The sequence below is a fragment of the Glandiceps talaboti genome, chromosome 15 (genome assembly GCF_964340395.1).
Source record: "Glandiceps talaboti chromosome 15, keGlaTala1.1, whole genome shotgun sequence".
NCBI lineage: Eukaryota > Metazoa > Hemichordata > Enteropneusta > Spengelidae > Glandiceps > Glandiceps talaboti.
This window is the reverse complement of record NC_135563.1, coordinates 21,124,003-21,132,611: the sequence shown is the minus strand read 5'-3', so window position 1 is coordinate 21,132,611 and position 8,609 is coordinate 21,124,003.

Genomic DNA, 8,609 nt, shown 5'->3' with positions numbered 1-8,609 from the left:
ACCTCAAGAGCAGTCGTTTACCCTGTGCTTTGCAAAATTGTACACTTCATTATTTCATTTACCTACCATACATTTAATTATGAGGTTTGAAATGTTATGGCCTCCTACATGTCCTTATTATATTAAAGTGCTTACTATGGGAGCTGAGGGGGACACCGTACTCACCACTAGCTATCACGTGGATGCTGTTTCTGCCCAAAATCATTATTGAAAGAGAAAACCCTGCAAACTAAGTATCTCCAAGTATAGGTTACAGACCTTTTTCGTAAAGCCCACATGTATGTGTAAAGAAATCTCTCTTCATGTATGGACGCTGAAGTTAATTTCTACCGGGGGGGGGGGGGTATTATTACACACTAAAATATGTGTGACCGGGAAGGGGGGGCTACGAAAATTCTTGGGTTCATTTCAGGGGGGTGAAATCTTTTGATTGGCTGCGGAAAAAAATGTTTGCCCCCCCCCCCCCTGTACATTATGTTAATTATATTTCAATGATTATCATCGAATAGGCCTATTATGCTCTATCCCGGCGAAAACTGAGAGTCGGTGGGTGCACGTACGTCAACCGTGTTCTCCCTCGAGAATAATAGACGGCACAGTGGAAAAATTAAGTGTGTGTGTGTGTGTGTGTGTGTGTGTGTGTGTACGTGTGGGGGGAGTGGGGTTTCTGGTCTCATTAGACTCCCTGTTGATTTTATATAACAGAACCTTCGCCATATAAATACCATATATTCGTTTCTTATTTGTAAATAATAAGAACCCCGGATGCACAGTGAAAATCAGTAAGTAGGTGGTACACCGGTGGTTCCTCCATAAGGCAGTGGAGAGCCCTCACGTACGCTAAATAATAGCGTGATGCATGTGATGTCATGCCGTCGGAACAAAACAAACATCGGTACTGACTCGACTACTCAACTTGACTTTGTATATAACAGAGAGCTGTATGTTGATAAACAATTACATCATTTCATTTTTGAATAAGATTAGTTTCAGAACACAAGATTCGATGGTGACTCATAAAAAATAGTGTATGTATTTATGTATATTCCTGGAAAAACCGTGGTTTTGTTGTTGTATATTAGTAATGGTCTAAAAATAAAACAGCGTCGTTATACTTTTGATTTGCATACATCGATTATTGGATCGACGACAACCACGTGATAAAAAAACTGTGTTGCTATTGGTTGATGCTATGATACAAGGTAGAGGGTTTTTTCACACCCGCTATCAGTTTGTGTCTTTTTTGACGAGAACAACTCTTGCCGTTTTTGGTGCAATTTTTCCTGAAAATTCGTGCGTATTTTGAGCACAGAAGAGTGCGTTGAGCAGAAGACGAAGACGGAAGGCATCACTACACCTACAGTAGACATCAAGACCGATCAGTGTTGTGAAGAAGACCATTAAAAGCTCTTCTCAGTTTCCATCAAGAACGTTGTTTTTCTACTTGGTGAAAAACATCGCCATCTTTGTTTCCTCCGACAACAATCGGGCATCTTGCCAACGATCGCGCGCAAATTTCTCTTCGCTAAGCAGAGGAGAAATTCTCAACTGATCAGTGAGGTTGCTTTAAGTGAATCTCGCTGAGGTGTGTGATAATAGATCATAAATTCATGCTTCAATCGAGAAGCATATTCAGGTCAGTGGACGTAGAGACTGAAGGTAGAGAAAGAAGGCACAGGTTTGCAACGCACATCTTGAAAGTAAGTTTACATTTACATGACGTACAGCATGACTCCCGGCAGTACTCCAAACTCCAGTACTCAAAATACCCCGAATCGACGTGGAGGTAATGTACCCAAGAAGTATAGGGATCGAAACAGCAATACTCCATCGCCGAAGCCACGTAACGTTAACTACTCGACGCCGAGGGCTTCACCGCGAACAGTAGCAGACATTCAGAACAACAACAGGCGAGCGTCGTGTTGTACACAGGACCAGAGCAGACAATCGCCAAAGCCGTCCACTCCTACAAACAGCAATAACGAAAGTCCCTATGCCGGTGCTAAGTTTAGCGATCCTCCATCGCCGACATTACTGCCAAAACCACCGGTACACTGGGTTACTGCCTCCGTACATAGCCAACCAATTATTAGTGTTGAAAGAACCGTAGGTTTAAATGAGTGCGATTTGATGACAAATAACCTAAAACTGATGCTCAAAGTAACCGCATGAATTAACTCATAGTTTTAAAGAAACGCTGAAAATTTCTCAGGCGAGAGCAAGTTTTTTCCAGAAAATTTTATACAAGATTTTGCTATGACTATGAGACATTAACTAATAAGATTTTGTGACCAAATTTTGCCAATCAAGGAAAGTTTTTAGAGAACGAAGATGTTTGTACATAATGTACATGATTTTGATGGAATAAAGTTAGATAGTATTTTTGATAGATTTTATGGTCTAGAGTAGGTTGTAGAAGTAGTTAGGTTACCTCAGTCCCAATTCCATCCTTTTTAATTTTATTTTTGTCTTTTTTCAACTCCATACTGCAAATTTGAATTTTCAGTTTACATTTCTGCTAGACATTGCTATGTACATAGCCACCATCTTTTGCTTGTAGAAGAATGACAGTTCTACACGTGATTTGCTCAGTTTAAACATTTCGGCACTTTAGGAGAGACTTAAAATTGCAAGAAGATTTTAAAATTCTGGTATATGTAAATATGAAAACCACCAAGTGGTTCAAAAACAGGAAAACAAATTGATAGGTATCTTGTGGAGGGGGTGCTAGCTGAAGTCAAGAAAACTTTCATTACTCACCAAATTTTAAAAGACTTTTTTCATGACTGTTCCATATCGGTGTTAAATATTCAGGGTAATCAGTAAATGCAGATTTTAACAACAAATTTTTATCTCTGAGTGTTGAATGTAAATATACAGTTTTGTCAGTTTTATACAAAATGGAAGTTTTCTTGACAAGGTGCTATATATCGTATGTACTTCATATGAGTGTGTTGTCGTTATATGTAGGTTTAGTGTAGGAATACGATAGTGCAACATATGAAGGTGTAGAACATTTTACCATACCAGTTTCGGCCCTTTCTTACTGTAAATACTTATGAAAAAATGAACCTGGCTTAAGAAGCCTAACTTTCCAGTGGAAGCTTATGCAACTCAGAGATTTCTTCCCACTATTAAAGAATGGAGAAACCAGGAGCATTTTCACTGCCATTTTGACGATGCACAGAGTACTCCACAAGATACAATGATGTCCCAACGCGAGCTATTACTGAGGAACTACTTAAAAGACTGAAGCTGCTACGCGCACAACTATGAACAGTCGCATTCGTCGCACAAGACAAGACTCACCCTGCCTCGTAGATGAAGCTTTCAATAGAAGCAGATGCTACTTTATTCTTTATTCTTTTCATCCTTTCATCTCGGTCCTCTTCAGGACCACACATCCTCCAGAAAGAGTTATACCATAACCAAGGTCTGGTCTTATGACTTAGACCTATAGTGTGTTTGTTGTTTGTTTTGATACTGTGTCTTAGTTGTTTGTTTGCACTGTGTGAGTAGACAGAATAAGTGAATGAATGATCGTGGCTCAGAGTGAAAATGTCTAAATGACTAGTTATGATCATAGATGTGTGTCAGTATGGAAGCATAGCTGAGTGTGATTTGTGTGTTGATTGTAGGAAATCTTGAAGTGTAAATTGTAATTGTATGTGCTCTGATGATGCTGTATGGGATATTGTGATTGAACAATACTGGAGAGGTAAGTAGTTTCCTGTTGCTGTGTACCAACATGTAAGCAGAAGCAATCCACTCTCAGGAAATGGTACAATGTTGTAGGTAAGTAATTAGCAAGTAACAATGTCTTGTGAGAAAGTTCCAGGGAACTCTTCACAAAGAGAAGTGTAAATATACCTCAGAACTGCACAACAAAGGGAGGTGTGTTGGGCTTTCTTCTCATGACCAAACATGGAGTTGGGTGATACAGTGCAGTGAACAATAGACTTGTCAGCCGGAAGTTGTAATATATGCAAATCAGACAATAGCCTGATCAAACAACAAAGCCCCAGTTGGCAAGGAATCTACAGCAGTACAACTTCGACAGGAAATTCGTACAATATGAAATAACAGACTGGTGTAGGGTCCATGGAAATGATAAATGCACTCTGTGTATATCTATTGTAAAAGCACACTTTTTTACCATGAATAATATAATTGTGAAATCATCACACAAACAGATTGGAATGTATTTATTACATCAACTTGCCATCTGGGATAAGAAAGCATGTCTCCAGTGCTTGTCTGCACTGTTACTGTGATCTTTTTGTTGAAAACCAGTTTACATATCATTGTTATTACTGTGAAAAAAAATGTATGTACAAAGGTGACGGCTTTGCCAAGCCGCCAGCATTCAGACAATGTTATTGAATATATCTGTGACCTCTGATCCAGTTGGGCAACCATTATGTACGTGTGTCAGTGTGGGTTTGGGGGTCAACACTGGTCAACTTTGTCACTCCAATAACGACATTCTTCAACAAAAGAACATAAAACACAAATGAAAAAGATAACAGGTTGTGTGCTTATTTTATTTGTGTGTTTAAATTTAGAATGGGTTTTGATATAGTTGTTTGTTAATGTTTTCAGAATTCAAAATGTTATGAAGTATTTACAATTGATACACAAAGCAAGAAATTGATACCCATTGCCAACAAATACAGGATTCAAACCTATAGATAACAATAGTAGAATAGGTACATTCCTATATATGCAGTGGATATATTTAATTATCAACTCCTGTAGAAGTTCTATTTTACCTTGTCACAGTGGCTATCTATGGACTGACAACTGACAAGAAATGTCACTCCTCCATTAACAGTATTCCCCCCTATTGTATGTCTATGATTCCTCCAATTTGGACAAGAACCCCCCACCCCCAAAATGGAATTGCCGCACTAGAGTATTTCTGTTGTATGCTATGATTCCTTTAATTTGGATCAGACACCCCCATAAAATAATAAAAATTGTATGTATGATTACTCCAGTTTTGTTGGAACCCCCCCCCCCCCTTAAAAATAAATAAAAATTGCAGTGACTGGAGTCCTTAAGCAATTAATCTGTACATACTGCAGACAAATCATGTATGATATGTGGTTGGATAATCCATGCCTAGTATTGACCATTCTGTATGCAATGGATATTGTATGTAATGAGACCGACAGGAAAATGATATCAAAAACCACTAACAAAGTGCATGGGCCACATTATCATGTTTGTATTGGATATATTAGGTATCGATACAAAGTAATAATGAAACTATAAACTCCATTATACAATATATTACATTCCTTGCACTTGGGCTGGGTGGAAGGAGATGTTCACATTTGTAGTAATTCATTAAAGTATTATAGCCATATGGTAAATCCTCTCATTCAAGCACAAGTGACCACTGTGATGTGAGAAAGATACCAGTGAAATCTCAGTGTGTACTTTTTTGCTTTTGGAGTGGGATGACACAAGTAGTTTACAAAAAAGAGGATTTTCTGGTTAATTGTTCATGAAATTAGTTGCTGTATCTCAGGCTTACATGTACCTTAGTACTACCGGTGTTTTAACAAATGAAAATTGTATGGGGGGGGGGGGGGGGTTTGTAACTTGTACATTTATATAATGAATGTCCAGTGTAGTATTGCTGCAAGATGCCAGTACTTTGCTCATAAGTAAGGGATTGTGCTAATATGAGTACCATAAGTGCAAAAAAAAACTTGCGTCGCACTCTCATTGCTAAATTGTTCACCAAAATCAGTAGATGTATGGTTGGCCACTGGTCTGGCAAGCAAGACTATGCCTAAATATGGCAATTCAAAACAACACAAACATTATTCGTTTATTCAAGTTTTATTTTTATTCTGCAAACACAAATGTCTCAAAGCTTTGACAAAAGCAAATGTCACTTTCTGCAAAGTTTGTGGCATTTACCATTTCCAGTATTTCAATAATTATGTGAATAATCAAGAACTCCCACTTTCACAAAGTATCGCCTCAGAGATATACCATACTGGGCTAGTTAGTGCTACTGATCAACAATCCTAGCAGCACAGACAATACAAAGTTGGATATACCCACTGGGCCAGTTTTCGAACTCATTACATTAGAGGCCACTCACACGATCCCACATATCTGTTAAGTTATCAAACCATAGCAAAAGTAATATGGGAAAATCAGTACGTGTCTGCCAACAAATTTGAAAGGAATGTTAAATATTCACATTCACTTTTGCTATTTTACTAGAGGACATTTTAGTGAAACATATTCTAGTTTTAAAACACAAAAGAGCATCTGCAACCACATTAAAAATGACAGTTTTTCATTCAGTTCTGCATACATTATTCAGTAAACTACAGAAGCTATCTTTCCATGTGCACTCAGCTCTAGCTAATTTAGGTACCAGTATTTAATGTTATATGCACTACAAACTAGGTTTAAAGTCACAAGTTGACAGTTAGCTTCATATCCATGATGCAGACTTGGGACAGTGTAAGGAATATATATACTCACAGCATTGATCATTGGGATCTTAAAATTGTAAGTTCTGACCCCCCCCCCCCCCCCCATCTCAGTGATGCCACCATGACAGTGCACATCAGTTTCAATACTTCCTTTTTAACAATTGCATTTTTTTTCACTATGTATAATAAGCGTCTAATACAGATTGGCTAATGTAATAAAGAATATGGCAGTGTTGAAAATATAAATATGGCAGTATAAATGCTATATTGTAGGTAATAATGATAACAATAATACTATAAAAATTGTATATACTCTCACTTCATTACTCAGGGCTGTATATTTTTATGACCTGGCAAAAGTGTTATGACAATACAAGGGTCACTTCAGCACACTTGCTGATACATCTCTCACTCCCTTCCTTTCTATTAACCATCATAAATAAATATGTAATTTCAAGTTACACTATCAATTTGCTTGACTCACTACTGTGCTCCCAACAAAGTCATTAAAAACGTGTTCATGTGAAACCTGGAATTTAGAGAAAGGGGGAGAAAGAGAGAGTTATGACACAGTGCAATGAGTGGGTTTGGGGGTAAGATGTAGTATAACGGTAGTGGCAGTAAATTAGATACCTGGGATTTCAATACCAAATTTCAATCCACATGTCCCTGATTTTCAAGCTACACTAGCTGCAACTGAAACATTTTTTGAAAATGTTCTGTCAGATATTGTGATATTGTACAAACTGAATGGTATTGAATCACCTGTGGGTAAATGTATTAGTGTAACAGTACACATAAAATGTGGTGAAATATATCAAATCAAAATTGGTTTTTTTTAGGTTTGCACCCAAAAATAAGCAGTGGCAGTGCACCCCAAATGAATGATGGATTCAACTTATTACCATACTACTTATAGATGAAACAGACCTCTTATTGACATTAACAATGTCTAATTATTGGTATTCTAACAATTTACAATGAACATATACTTGGTTGTCTGAGGGAAAAAATAATACCTCAGTTACAGCTAGTGTAGGTTTAATACTAAGACTTAAAAATCACAACATCTAGTGGATAACTAAATTCTGATATAGAGTTCTAGATGAGCGAGGCCCTGATGTAATGTATCTGATAGCCATCTGTCACACAGCAACATGGTGATCACTCAGTGTGCTATTTTCATGTTTGTTTGTCAATGTAACAGCCTGACACAGTTAATAAACATTAGCTCTGAGTATACACGTACCATGAACTGGCTTTGTTTGCAACCGTTTATTAACGCCATGCCCTCAAGTCAGGTTTGGTGATAAAGATATTATTCATAAACCAGAAGGAAGAGTGGATGTTTTCATGCGGAAGCCACATGAATTATAACACAAAGAACCTTTGCCAGGTACAAATACAACAAAACTCATGAAACCTGAAACAAACTGTTGCCAGACTGGACAAAAATCTTACTAACATTGCTACATTTTATCTTCTGGCTGGACAAAAATCTCACTAACATTGCTACATTTTATCTTCTGGCTTGACACAAATCTTACTAACATTGCTACATTTTATCATCTGGCTCACCAAAATCTTGTCAACATTACTTCTTTAATCATCTTGGAAGGCATACACTTTAACCAACATTGCTACACTTTCTTTGCTCTGACAGTACAGTCAGCTATAATTATCAGTTATTAGTATACAGGGACAACACATGAAGTTAGACCTAACATTGGCACGTTGATTCTGATAATTTTGATGAGACAATCAATTGACTAAAATGTAACAATTCTACTTCAATTCTTGATATGTCACACAATAACAGTCATTAGATTTTTTTTTCAGCCAGACAGCAAAATTTAGCAACTGACATCTATGAGATATTTGTCTGGTAAGGCAATAAAATGTAGCATTACATGTTGGTAAGATTTTTATTAAGACAGACTAATAAATTCTGACTATGTTTCATTTCAGGTTTTAAGATGTTTATTGTACTTTTACATCACATTTTCAGTATGGTTGTCCAATATGGCTTGTCAGCTTTCTATTGATAGTGTCAAATACACAACACATCTTCAAATATGCACAGGAACATGCAGTTTTTAGGCATTTCATTCAAAATTCACAAATTGTTTGCTAGCACTGCATTAT